Below are 14,649 nucleotides of genomic sequence, written 5' to 3'. Positions count from 1 at the left end.
CTCTCTCTGTCTCTGTCTCTCTCTCTCTGTCTCTCTCTCTGTCTCTCTCTCTCTGTCTCTCTCTCTGTCTCTCTCTCTGTCTCTCTCTCTCTGTCTCTCTCTCTCTGTCACTCTCTCTCTCTCTGTCTCTCTGTCTCTCTCTCTCTCTCTCTGTGTATCTCTCTCTCTGTCTCTCTGTCTCTCTCTCTCTCTGTCTCTCTCTCTCTGTCTCTCTCTCTCTGTCTCTCTGTCTCTCTCTCTCTCTCTCTCTCTGTCTCTCTCTCTCTGTCTCTCTCTCTCTCTCTCTGTGTATCTCTCTCTCTCTCTCTCTCTCTCTGTCTCTCTCTCTGTCTCTCTCTCTGTCTCTCTCTCTCTGTCTCTCTCTCTCTGTCACTCTCTCTCTCTCTCTGTATCTCTCTCTCTCTCTCTCTCTCTCTGTGTATCTCTCTCTCTGTCTCTCACTCTGCCCCATGTTTCTCTCACTCTTTCCTACTCCCCTATCCCTTCTATCTCTCCCCATCTCTTGGTCCACCCTCCACACCTCCCCATTTCTCTCTCACTGTCTCCCACTGCCCCAGCTCTCTCTCTGTCTCTGCCTCTCTCTCTTATTGTCTCTCTCTCTCTCTCTCTCTGTCTCGTCTCTCTCTGTCTCTCTCTCTCTTATTGTCTCTCTCTCTCTGTCTCTCTCTCTCTGTCTCTCTCTTGCTCTCTGTCTGTCTCTGTCTCTCTCTCGCTCTCTGTCTCTGTCTCTCTCTTATTGTCTCTCTCTCACTGTCTCTCTCTTGCTCTCTGTCTGTCTCTGTCTCTCTCTCGCTCTCTGTCTCTGTCTCTCTCTTATTGTCTCTCTCAATCTCTCTCTCTCTCTGTGTCTCTCTCTCTCTCCATGTCTCTGCCTCTGTCTCTCTCTCTCTCCTATTGTCTCTCTCTCTCTCTCACTGTCTCTCCCTCTCTCTGTCTCTCTCTCTTATTGTCTCTCTCTCTCTGTCTCTCTCTCTCTGTTTTTCCGTCTCTCTCTCTCTCTCTGTCTCTCTCTCTCACTCACTCTCTCTCTCTGGCCCGACTGCCTCCACCTCCGTCTCCTGGTCCAGTCTGAGGTTGCCATCAGCAGTTCTCCAGATGCCCCAAAGTTTTGGAGCCGAGAGCCTGATCCCAGGGGAGAACGCTGTGGTTCCACTGAACTGAGGTCACTCCCTGTGGGACACACTCTCTAACACCAGGTAAGGGATTTCCCTTCCAAACTGGTCTGAGTTTTCACTGATGCACATCAAACTGGGTTTAAAGAAAGGGATTTGCAATTTAGTTTGTGCCTTTCACAACATGAAGATACCAACTCTGCTGTATTTTAAGGTAAAAACAGTCCTGGCAGGGTAAAGCTCCTTCTGTAGGATCAGCTGGCAGCCACCAGGTGGTAGTGTCGCTCCACGTAGAGGAGAGGGGCAGCTATACCAAGATGGTACAATGCTGCTACCTACTGGGCAATAGCAGATATTACAGAGGTCTGTGTATTTCTCAAGACCAGCATTGAATTCACTTTGTATTTGACCTTTCACAGGATCAGGATATAAAAGTTATGAACTTTTGAAGAGTTGTGTTGTAGAAAATTTGAGAGTGAATATTATGGCACTCCCTCAGCACTGACCCTCCGACAGTGCCCACTCCCTCAGCACTGACCCTCCGACAGTACGGCACTCCCTCAGCACTGACCCTCCGACAGTGCGGCACTCCCTCAGCACTGACCCTCCGACAGTGCGGCACTCCCTCAGCACTGACCCTCCGACAGTGCCCACTCCCTCAGCACTGACCCTCCGACAGTGCGGCACTCCCTCAGCACTGACCCTCCAACAGTGCCCACTCCCTCAGCACTGACCCTCCGACAGTGCGGCACTCCCTCAGCACTGACCCTCCGACAGTGCGTCACTCCCTCAGCATTGACCCGCCAACAGTGCAGCTCTTCCCCAGTCTTCCCCAGGGTTGGGGATTTGAAGACCAGTGGGGCATATCTTTAAGGTGAGAGGAGAAAGATTTAACAAAGACATGAGGGGCAACTTTCTCACACATGAGGGAGGGTTTCAGATTCCTGGATAATTGAGGCTCATTCTTCGGTAGGAGGGACCTCTACAAACAGGATGGTCTACACCTGAACCAGAGCGGTCCCAATATCCTGGGCGAGGGGTGATATTTGCTAATGCTCTTCGGGAGGGTTTAAACTAATTCAGCGGGGGGGGGGAACCTAAAGTGTAGTTCCAGTATCCGGGAGGTTTGAAAGCAGTGAGGTCAGAAATGAGGATTCAAGGTCACTCGAGTGTACCAGCAGGCAGGAGGCTGGTTGGAAATGTGTCTACTTCAACGCCAGGAGCATCCGGAATAAGGTGGGAGAACGTGCAGCTTGGGACCTGGGACTTCAATGTTGTGGCCATTTCGGAGACATGGATAGAGCAGGGACAGGAATGGCTGTTGCAGGTTCCGGGATTTAGGTGTCTCAGTAAGCACAGAGAGGATGGTAAAAGAGGGGGAGGTGTGGCATTGTTAGTCAAGGACAGTATTACATTGACAGAAAGGACATTTGACGAGGACTTGTCTACTGAGGTAGTAATGGGCTGAGGTTGGAAACAGGGAAGGAGAGGTCACCCTGTTGGGAGTTTTCTATAGGCCTCCGAATAGTTCCAGAGATGTAGGGCAAAGGAAAGCAAAGATGGTTCTGGATAGGAGCGAGAGTAACAGGGCGGTTGTTATGGGGAACTTTAACTTTCCAAATATTGACTGGGAATGCTATAGTTTGAGTATTTTCGGTGGGTCAGTTTTTGTCCAATGTGTGCAGGAAGGTTTCCTGACACAGTTCGTAGACAGACCAACAAGAGGCAAGGCCACATTGGATTTGGTACTGGGTTGGTACACACTGCTGTTACTGAGTGGGGGGTGGGGGGAGGGGATGGTACACACTGCTGTTACTGAGCGTCCCTGGGGGGAGGGAGGGGTTGGTACACACTGCTGTTACTGAAGGGGGGGTGGGGGGAGGGAGGGGATGGTACACACTGCTGTTACTGAGGGGGTGGTGGGGGGATTCACAGTGGCAATGCATTCCACATATTCACCACCTTCTGAATGAAGAGATTTCTCCTCGTCTCAGGACCGTCCCTTCTCCATGAGGCTCTGCCTCGCAGTTTCCTGTCAGCCCCCCCCCATCTTTCTCAACCCCCTCAGCTTACACAGCCAGAGTCCTCAACTCCTGCTCATGTGACAAGTCCATCATTCCTGGCATTATCCCTGTCAACCCCCTCCGAGGTCAGCACGTCCTTCCTTAGGGACAAAGTTGGAGTGGTGCTGGAAAAGCACAGCAGGTCAGGCAGCATCCGAGGAGCGGGAGAATCGACGTTTTGGGCAGGAGCTCTTCATGAGGAATATCCAACATTTGGAGTCCTCACTTTTGCCTTCCATCCTTCCTTAGATATAGGCCCCAAAGCTGCTCCCAATGGATGTAGGTTTGCTCACTGAGCTGGAAGGTTAATTTTCAGATGTTTCGTCACCATAATGAGGTAACATCTTCAGTGAGCCTCTGGGTGAAACACTCCTGATGATTCTATTTGTATGTTTGGGTTTCTTTGGGTTGGTGACGTCATTTCCTGTCCTTTTTCTCGGGGTGGGTGGAAACATGAAATGACATCACCGTAGGAAATGATGTCACCCCAGGAAATGACACCACCAGCCCAAGGAAACCCAAACGTAGAAAGCAGGAAACACCAGCCAGTGCTTCGTCCGGAGGCTCACAGAAGATGGTGACGAAACGTCTGAAAATGAACCTTCCAGCTCAGCGAGCAGACCTACATCCAGAACCTCAACCTGAGCTACAAATCTTCTCAAAACTCACTAACTGCTCACAAGACGCGGTCTGACCGGAGCCTCACACAGGACCTCTCTGCTGATGTACTCTAGCCTTGTCAAGATGGCTTGTATTTACCTTCCTACATTCCAAGTGAACCTGAGAGAATCCTGAACTCGGACTCCCTCAGCCCCTTTCTGCTTCGGATTTCCGAAGCCTTTTCCCATTTAGAAAACCGTCTGCGCCTCCGTTTTTTTTGTCACACGCCTGGCACTTCATTGATCACTCTCCAGGTCTGTCCATGTCCTTCTGCAGCCTCCCTCGACACCTCCCGTCCCTCCACCTGTGTTTTGGGTCATCTGCAAACTGAGCATCGATCCCCTCAACTCCTCCGCCCTCACTGGAGAACGGGAAGAGGGGTGGACCCGACACCGACCCCTGTGAAACTCCACCACTCACCAGCTGCCATCCTGAGAAAGCCCGCTGTGTCTCCACTCTCTGCCTTCTGCCAGTTAGCCAATCCTCTCCACCACCTTGTCCCTAACACCAAAGGGCCTTACCTTACTGAGCAGCGTCCTGCTTGGCACGTTGTTAATGGTCCTCTGGAAACCAAAAGAAATCACGTTCACTGGCTCATCTTTCTCCAAACTCCTGGTTACCTTAAAGAATTCGAACAGATTTGTCAGGTATGACCTCCCCTTACTGAAACTGTGCTGACTCAGCCTGATTTAACCAGGCATGTCCAAGTATTCCGCAATCCCATCCTTCATTTTGGACTCCAAAATCCTACCACCAGCTGAGCTCAGGCTAAGCAGTCTATACTTCCTTGTCTTCTTCCTCCCTCCCTTCTTGAGCAGGGCTGTTCCATTCACCATTTTCCTGTCCTTTGGGATGCCCTCTGATGCCAGTGATTCTAAAAGACCACCAGCAACATCTCCACAATCTCCTTGGCGACCTCCATCGGAACGCCGGGGTATAGTCCATCCAGGGAGGATGCTTTATCCACCCTCCGACCCCTAGCACCTGCTCCTTGGTGACGGTCCTGACATTCACCTTTATTCCTGATGAAGGGCTTTTGCCCGAAACGTCGATTTCGCTGCACTTTGGATGCTGCCTGAACTGCTGTGCTCTTCCAGCACCACTGATCCAGAATCTGACCCCTGACCTGCTGAGATCCTGGGCGATATTTCCGAAGCTATTCCAGCTCCAGACTGGATTCGCCAATTTGGCAAGATCTCCCTTTCTTTACCCTCCTGCCCCCTTGCTCAGCCACAACAGGATTTGTTTACTCAGGATCCCCTCTTGTGTGGTTACTATCCTTGGGGATCCAATGGTTGGCTGATAGGAAACAAAGGGTATTGATAAATGGCTCCGTTTCGGAATGGCAGGCAGTGACCAGTGCGGTGCCGCAGGAACTGGGACCGCAGCTTTTTACAATATATGTTAATAACATAGAAGATGGTATTAGTAATAACATTAGCAAATTTGCTGATGATACTAAGCTGGGTAGCAGGGTGAAATGTGAGGGGGATGTTAGGAGATTACAGGGTGACCTGGGCAGGTTAGGTGAGTGGTCAGATGCATGGCAGATGCAGTTTAATGTGGATAAATGTATGGTTATCCACTTTGGTGGCAAGAACAGGAAGGCAGATTACTACCTAAATGGAATCAATTTAGGTAAAGGGGCAGTACAGAGAGATCTGGGTGTTCTTGTACACCAGTCAATGAAGGTAAGCATGCAGGTACAGCAGGTAGCGAAGAAGGCTAATAGCATGCTGGCCTTCATAACAAGAGGGATTGAGTATAGAAGCAAAGAGGTTCTTCTGCAGCTGTACAGGGCCCTGGTGAGACCACACCTGGAGTACTGTGTGCAGTTCTGGTCTCCAAATTTGAGGAAAGACATTCTGGCTATTGAGGGAGTGCAGTGTAGGTTCACGAGGTCAATTCCTGGAATGGCAGGACTACCTTACACTGAAAGACTGGAGCGACTGGGCTTGTATACCCTTGAGTTTAGAAGACTGAGAGGGGATCTGATTGAGACATATAAGATTATGAAAGGATTGGACACTCTGGAGGCAGGAAACATGTTTCTGCTGATGGGTGAGTGCCGAACCAGAGGACACAGCTTAAAAATACGGGGTAGACCATTTAGGACAGAGATGAGGAGAAACTTCATCACCCAGAGAGTGGTGGCTGTGTGGAATGCTCTGCCCCAGAGGGCAGTGGAGGCCCAGTCTCTGGATTCATTAAGAAAGAGTTGGATAGAGCTCTCAAGGATAGTGGAACCAAGGGTTATGGAGATAAGGCAGGAACAGGATACTGATTAGGAATGATCAGCCATGATCATATTGAATGGTGGTGCAGGCTCGAAGGGCAGAATGGCCTCCTCCTGCACCTATTGTCTATTGTCTAATGGATTTATGCTTCAAAAGGAACTAATTTGGCCGGTCTTCTGGTAATGAACAAGAGAGTGAATTCATTGGTTACACAATCACAAGGAAAAAAATAACAAACAGCAACACACAGAAATGAGAAGGGAAACTGAAACAAAACTGACATGATAAGATGCACAGATCACTCTCTGAGCCACTTGTGACGAGTAAACATTGTGACTATTACATGGACATTACCAGTAATGGCAAAGTGGCAGCTGAGCAGACATTTCTGACAGAGAGAGAGAAAGAGAGAGTCGCTTACCTATTCCTTTACCGATAGAGTGGGGGTGCTTAATGTTCTTTTCAAAGCTGTGATCTCTCTCACACACAGACGCACACACACATGCACACTCTCACATATATACACTCTCTGTCACAAACATTCTCACACAGACACACACACACACAGATGCACGCACACACACATGCACACAGACACACACACACTCTCACACAGACACACACTCACATGCACACACAGACACACACACAGGCACACACACACACTCATACAGACACACACTCTCACACAGACAAATGCACACAGACACACACACACAAACTCTCACACAGACACACACACTCATACAGACAAGAGAGTGAATTCATTGGTTACACAACCATAAGGAAAAAAATAGCAAACAGCAACACCCCCCCTCAGTAACAGCAGTGTGTACCATCCCCTCCCTCCCCCCACCGACGCTCAGTAACAGCAGTGTGTACCATCCCCTCCCTCCCCCACCCCCCCTCAGTAACAGCAGTGTGTACCATCCCCTCCCGCCCCCCACCGACGCTCAGTAACAGCAGTGTGTACCATCCCCTCCCTCCCCCACCCCCCCTCAGTAACAGCAGTGTGTACCATCCCCTCCCGCCCCCCACCGACGCTCAGTAACAGCAGTGTGTACCATCCCCACCCTCCCCCACCCCTCCTCAGTAACAGCAGTGTGTACCATCCCCACCCTCCCCCACCCCTCCTCAGTAACAGCAGTGTGTACCATCCCCTCCCTCCCCCACCCCCCCTCAGTAACAGCAGCGTGTACCATCCCCTCCCTCCCCCACCCCCCCCTCAGTAACAGCAGTGTGTACCATCCCCTCCCTCCCCCCACCGACACTCAGTAACAGCAGTGTGTACCATTCCCCTCCCTCCCCCACCCCCCCTCAGTAACAGCAGTGTGTACCATCCCCTCCCTCCCCCCACCCCCCCTCAGTAACAGCAGTGTGTACCATCCCCTCCCTCCCCCCACCCCCCCCTCAGTAACAGCAGTGTGTACCATCCCCTCCCTCCCCCCACCCCTCCTCAGTAACAGCAGTGTGTACCATCCCCTCCCTCCCCCCACCCCCCTCAGTAACAGCAGTGTGTACCATTCCCCTCCCTCCCCCACCCCCCCTCAGTAACAGCAGTGTGTACCATCCCCCCCCTCAGTAACAGCAGTGTGTACCATCCCCTCCCTCCCCCCACCCCCCCTCAGTAACAGCAGTGTGTACCATCCCCTCCCTCACCCCACCCCCCCTCAGTAACAGCAGTGTGTACCATTCCCCTCCCTCCCCCACCCCCCCTCAGTAACAGCAGTGTGTACCATCCCCCCCCTCAGTAACAGCAGTGTGTACCATCCCCTCCCTCCCCCCACCCCCCCTCAGTAACAGCAGTGTGTACCATCCCCTCCCTCACCCCACCCCCCCTCAGTAACAGCAGTGTGTACCATCCCCTCCCTCCCCCCACCCCCCCTCAGTAACAGCAGTGTGTACCATCCCCTCCCTCACCCCACCCCCCCTCAGTAACAGCAGTGTGTACCATTCCCCTCCCTCCCCCACCCCCCCTCAGTAACAGCAGTGTGTACCATCCCCCCCCTCAGTAACAGCAGTGTGTACCATCCCCTCCCTCCCCCCACCCCCCCTCAGTAACAGCAGTGTGTACCATCCCCTCCCTCACCCCACCCCCCCTCAGTAACAGCAGTGTGTACCATCCCCTCCCTCCCCCCACCCCCCCCTCAGTAACAGCAGTGTGTACCATCCCCTCCCTCCCCCCACCCCCCCTCAGTAACAGCAGTGTGTACCATCCCCTCCCTCCCCCCACCCCCCTCAGTAACAGCAGTGTGTACCATCCCCTCCCTCCCCCCACCCCCCCTCAGTAACAGCAGTGTGTACCGTCCCCTCCCTCCCCCCCACCCCCCCTCAGTAACAGCAGTGTGTACCAAGATGCATTGCAGAAACTCCCCTCAGCCTGTCCCTCCCAAATCCACGGCCAAGGACAGGGGGCTGTCGAAACGACACTGCACCCTGTTCCGTGCAGATGAGTCACTCCAGGTTGTGAAGGTGCAGTGAATAATTAAACAGGTGAATGCTGTGTGTGCCTTTCATTGACAGTAGCATCGAGTCCAGCTGTCTGACTGCAGTTAGATACTGCTTTGTTCAGACCACACCCGGGATAGCCTGGATTGTTCTGGTGTCCTCAGGAAGGATATACGAACCAAAGAGGGAGGGTCGTCTTCTCCCTTCACAGCTGACTGCTTGGCATTTATTGCCCCCTGTGCCTAGTTGCTCCCCTTGAGAAGGTGGGGGTGAGCTGCCTCCTTGACCCGCTGCAGTCCATGTGCTGTGGGTAGACCACAATGTCCCTGAGGGAGGGAATCCCAGGATTCTGACCCAGGAAGGAACGGCCGATATATTTCCAACTCAGGATGGTGAGGGGAGGGGAACTTGCAGGGGGGTGGTGTTCCCATGTACCTGCTGCCCCTTGTCCTTCCAGATGGAAGTGGCCGTGGGTTTGGAAGGTGCTGCCTGAGGGTCTTTGGTGAGTTTCTGCAGTGGGTCTTGTAGCTGGTACACACTGCTGTTACTGAGGGGGGTGGGGGGGAGGGAGGGGATGGTACACACTGCTGTTACTGAGGGGGGGTGGGGGGAGGGAGGGAGGGGATGGTACACACTGCTGTTACTGAGGGGGGGTGGGGGGAGGGAGGGGATGGTACACACTGCTGTTACTGAGGGGGGGGTGGGGGGAGGGAGGGGATGGTACACACTGCTGTTACTGACAGGGGGAGGGAGGGGATGGTACACACTGCTGTTACTGAGCGTCGGTGGGGGGAGGGAGGGGATGGTACACACTGCTGTTACTGAGGGGGGGGGTGGAGGGAGGGAGGGGATGGTACACACTGCTGTTACTGAGGGGGGGTGGGGGGAGGGAGGGGATGGTACACACTGCTGTTACTGAGGGGGGGGTGGGGGGAGGGAGGGGATGGTACACACTGCTGTTACTGAGGGGGGGAGGGGGGGAGGGAGGGGATGGTACACACTGCTGTTACTGAGGGGGGGTGGGGGGAGGGAGGGGATGGTACACACTGCTGTTACTGAGGGGGGGGTGGGGGGAGGGAGGGGATGGTACACACTGCTGTTACTGAGGGGGGGAGGGGGGGAGGGAGGGGATGGTACACACTGCTGTTACTGAGGGGGGGGAGGGGGGAGGGAGGGGATGGTACACACTGCTGTTACTGACAGGGGGGAGGGAGGGGATGGTACACACTGCTGTTACTGAGCGTCGGTGGGGGGAGGGAGGGGATGGTACACACTGCTGTTACTGAGGGGGGGTGGGGGAGGGAGGGGATGGTACACACTGCTGTTACTGAGGGGGGGTGGGGGGAGGGAGGGGATGGTACACACTGCTGTTACTGAGGGGGGGTGGGGGAGGGAGGGGATGGTACACACTGCTGTTACTGAGGGGGGGGTGGGGGGAGGGAGGGGATGGTACACACTGCTGTTCCTGAGGGGGGGGGGGGGGGAGGGAGGGGGTGGTACACACTGCTGTTACTGAGGGGGGGGTGAGGGAAGGGAGGGGATGGTACACACTGCTGTTACTGACAGGGGGAGGGAGGGGATGGTACACACTGCTGTTACTGAGCGTCGGTGGGGGGAGGGAGGGGATGGTACACACTGCTGTTACTGAGGGGGGGTGGGGAGGGAGGGGATGGTACACACTGCTGTTACTGAGGGGGGGTGGGGGAGGGAGGGGATGGTACACACTGCTGTTACTGAGGGGGGGTGGGGGGAGGGAGGGGATGGTACACACTGCTGTTCCTGAGGGGGGGGTGGGGGGAGGGAGGGGGTGGTACACACTGCTGTTACTGAGGGGGGGGTGAGGGAAGGGAGGGGATGGTACACACTGCTGTTACTGAGGGGGGTGGGGGGAGGGAGGGGATGGTATACACTGCTGTTACTGAGGGGGGTGGGGGAGGGAGGGGATTGTACACACTGCTGTTACTGAATGTCAGTGGGGGAGGGAGGGGATGGTACACACTGCTGTTACTGAGCGTCGGTGGGGGGAGGGAGGTAGGGGATGGTACACACTGCTGTTACTGAGGGGGGTTGGGGGGGAGGGGATGGTACACACTGCTGTTACTGAGGGGGGTGGGGGAGGGAGGGGATGGTACACACTGCTGTTACTGAGGAGGGGTGGGGGAGGGAGGGGATGGTACACACTGCTGTTACTGAGGAGGGGTGGGGGGAGGGAGGGGATGGTACACACTGCTGTTACTGAGCGTCAGTGGGGGGAGGGGGCAGACATTCAGGTATACAGGTATACAGGGTGGAAACAGGCCCTTCGGCCCAACAAGTCCTCACCGACCCTCTAAAGATTAACCCACCCAGACCCATCACCCTATTTTCCAACATTTATCCCTGACCAATGCACAACCTCCACATCCCTCGACACTCTGCCAGGGTTCGTGATGTTTCTGATCGTGTTTTTGGGAACCTTAAGGGGGAGGGGGCAGCCCCATGTCGTGTTTCACACAGGTACCAATGACATAGTTAGGAAGAGGCACGGTGGCACAGTGGTTAGCACTGCTGCCTCACAGCGCCTGAGACCCGGGTTCAAATCCCGACTCAGGCGACTGACTGTGTGGAGTTTGCACGTTCTCCCCGTGTCAGCGTGGGTTTCCTCCGGGTGCTCCGGTTTCCTCCCACAGTCCAAAGATGTGCGGGTCAGGTAAATTGGCCATGTTAAATTGCCCGTAGTGTTAGGTAAGGGGTAAATGTAGAGGTATGGGTGGGTTTCGCTTCGGCGGGTCAGTGTGGACTTGTTGGGCCGAAGGGCCTGTTTCCACACTGTAAGTCTAATCTAATCTAAGAGAGATGGGGATTTAAGGCAGAAATTCTGGGAGCTACTGGGGAAGCTTAGAGCTAGGACCTACAGGGTTGTCATCTCTGGTCTGTTGCCCGTGCCACATGCTAGTGAGGCAAGGAATAGGGAGAGAGAGGAGTTGAACATGTGGCTACAGGGATGGTGCAGGAGGGAGGGTTTTGGATTCTTGGATAATTGGGGTGCAATTGGGGTGGGACCTCTACAAGCAGGATGGTCTTCGTCTGAACCAGAGGGGTGTCAATATCCTGGGGGGGTGGAATTCACTAAGGCTGTTGGGGTGGGTTCAAACTAATCCAGCAGGGGGATGGGAACCAAAAGTGTAGTTCAAGTATAGAAAAGGTTGAGAGTAGGGAGGTCCGAAATCAAGTTTCAGGGATGCAAGATGACACCGGGAAGCAAGAAGTTGGTTTGAAATCTGTCTACTTCAACGCCAGGAGCGTCCAGAATAAGGTGGGTGAACTTGCAGCATGGGTTGGTACCTGGGACTTCGATGTTGTGGCCATTTCGGAGACATGGATTGAGCAGGGACAGGAATGGTTGTTGCAGGTTCCAGGATTTAGATGTTTCACTCAGAACAGAGAAGATGGTAAAAGAAGGGGAGGTGTGGCATTGTTAGTCAAGGACAGTATTACAGTTACAGAAAGGATGTTTGGGGACTCGTCAACTGAGGTAGTATGGGCTGAGGTTGGAAACAGGAAAGGAGAGGTCACCCGGTTGGCCTCCAAATAGTTCCAGAGGTGTAGAGGAAAGGATAGCAAAGATGGTTCTCGATAGGAGTGAGAGAGACAGGGTAGTTATCATGGGGGACTTCAACTTTCCAAATATTGACTGGGTCAGTTTTTGTCCAGTGTGTGCAGGAGGGCTTCCTGACACAGTATGTAGACAGGCCAACAAGGGGTGAAGCCACATTAGATTTGAGCCCGGCCAGGTGTTAGACTTGGAAGTAGGTGAGCACTTTGGTGATAGCGATCACAATTCTGTTATGTTTACTTTAGTGGTAGAAAGGGATAGGTGTATACCACTGGGCAAGGGTTACAGCTGGGAGAAAGGCAATTACGATGCGATTAGGCAAGATTTAGGAAGCATAGGATGGGGCAGGAAACTGCAGGGGGTGGGCACATTAGAAATATGGAGCTTATTCAAGGAAAAGCATCTGTGTGTCCTAGATACGTATGTACCTGTCAGGCAGGGAGGAAGCTGTAGAGCGCGGGAGCCCTGGTTTACAAAGGAAGTGAATCTCTGGTCAAGAGGAAGAAGAAGGCTTATGTTAGGATGAGACGTGAAGGCTCAGTTAGGGCGCTTGAGTGTTACAAGGTAGCCAGGAAAGACCTAAAGAGAGAGCTCAGAAGAGCCAGCAGGAGACATGAGAAGTTGTTGGTGGATAGGACCAGGGTAAACCCTAAGGCTGTCTATAGGTATTTAAGGAATAAAAGAATGATGAAAGTAAGATTAGGGCCGATCAAGGATAGTAGTGGGAAGTTGTGTGTGGAGTCAGAGGAGATAGAGGAAGCACTAAATGAATATTTTTCGACAGTATTCGCTCTAGAAAATGACAATGTTGTCGAGGAGAATACTGAGGTACAGCTACTAGACTGGGTGGGATAGAGGTTCACAAGGAAGAGGCATTAGAAATCCTGCAGAATGTGAAAATAGATAAGTCCCCTGGGCCGGATGGGATTGATCCTAGGATCCTCTGGGAAGCCAGGGAGGAGATTGCCGAGCCTTTGGCATTGATCTTTAAATCATCATTGTTACAGGAATAGTGCCAGAAGACTGGAGGATAGCAAATGTGGTTCCCCTGTTCAAGAAGGGGAGTAGAGACAATTCTGGTAATTATAGACCAGTGAGCCTTACTTCAGTTGTTGGTAAAGTGTTGGAAAAGGTTATAAGAGATAGGATTTATAATCATCTAGAAAAGAATAATTTGATTAGGGATAGTCAGCGCGGTTTTGTGAAGGGTAGGTAGTACTGAGTTCTTTGAGAAGGTGACCAAACAGGTAGACGAGAGTAAACCGATTGATGTGGTGTGTATGGATTCCAGCAAGGCGTTCGATAAGGTTCCCCACAGTAGGCTATTGTACAAAATGCAGAGGAATGGGATTGTGGGAGATACAGCAGTTTGGATCAGTAATTGGCTTGCTGAAAGAAGACAGAGGGTGGTGGCTGATGGGAAATGTTCATCCTGGAGTGGGGTACCACAGGGGTCAGTGTTGGGCCCACTGCTGTTCGCCATTTTTATAAACGACCTGGATGAGGGTGTTGAAGGATGGGTTGGTAAATTTGCAGACGACACTAAGGTCGGTGGAGTTGTGGATAGTGATGAAGGATATTGCAGGTTACAGAGAGACATAGATAAGCTGCAGAGCTGGGCTGAGAGGTGGCAAATGGAGTTTAATGTGGACAAGAGTGAGGTGATTCACTTTGGTTGGAGTAACCGGAATGCAAAGTACTGGGCTAATGGTAAGATTCTTGGTAGTGTAGATGAGCAGAGAGATCTCGGTGTCCAGGTACACAGATCCTTGAAAGTTGCCACCCAGGTTTGCAGGGTTGTTAAGAAGGCATACAGTGTGTTAGCTTTTATTAATAGAGGGATAGAGTTCTGGAACCATGAGGTTATGCTGCAGCTGTACAAAACTCTAGTGCGGCCGTACCTGGAGTATTGTGTACAGTTCTGGTCACCGTGTTACAGGAAGGATGTGGAAGCTTTGGAAAAGGTGCAGAGGAGATTTACCAGGATGTTGCCTGGTTTGGAGGGAAGGTCTTACGAGGAAAGGCTGAGGGACTTGAGGCTGTTTTCGTTAGAGAGAAGAAGGTTGAAAGGTGACTTAATCGAGACATACAAGATAATCAGAGGGTTAGATAGGGTGGTTTAGGGAGAGCTGAAAATGTGTTGCTGGAAAAGTGCAACAGGTCAGGCAGCATCCAAGGAACAGGAGATTCGATGTTTCAGGCAGAAGCCCTTCTTCAGGAATGAGGAAAGTGTGTCATTTAGGGAGAGGGAGAGCCTTTTTCCAAGTATGGGGACTGTGAACACGAGGGGGCATAGCTTTAAATTGATAGATATAGGACAGATGTCAGAGGTAGTTTCTTTACTCAGAGTCGTAAGGGTATGGAATGCTTTGCCTGCAACGGTAGTAGATTCACCAACTTTAAGAACATTTAAGTCGTCATTGGACAGGCATATGGACGTACGTGGAATAGTGTAGGTGAGATGGGCTTCAGATTGGTATGACAGGTCAACACAACATCGAGGGCCGAAGGGCCTGTACTGCGCTGTCATGTTC

Source organism: Hemiscyllium ocellatum, chromosome 38, assembly GCF_020745735.1.
Source record: "Hemiscyllium ocellatum isolate sHemOce1 chromosome 38, sHemOce1.pat.X.cur, whole genome shotgun sequence".
NCBI lineage: Eukaryota > Metazoa > Chordata > Chondrichthyes > Orectolobiformes > Hemiscylliidae > Hemiscyllium > Hemiscyllium ocellatum.
The sequence above is the reverse complement of the archived record's forward strand: the minus strand, read 5'-3'. Positions refer to the sequence as shown.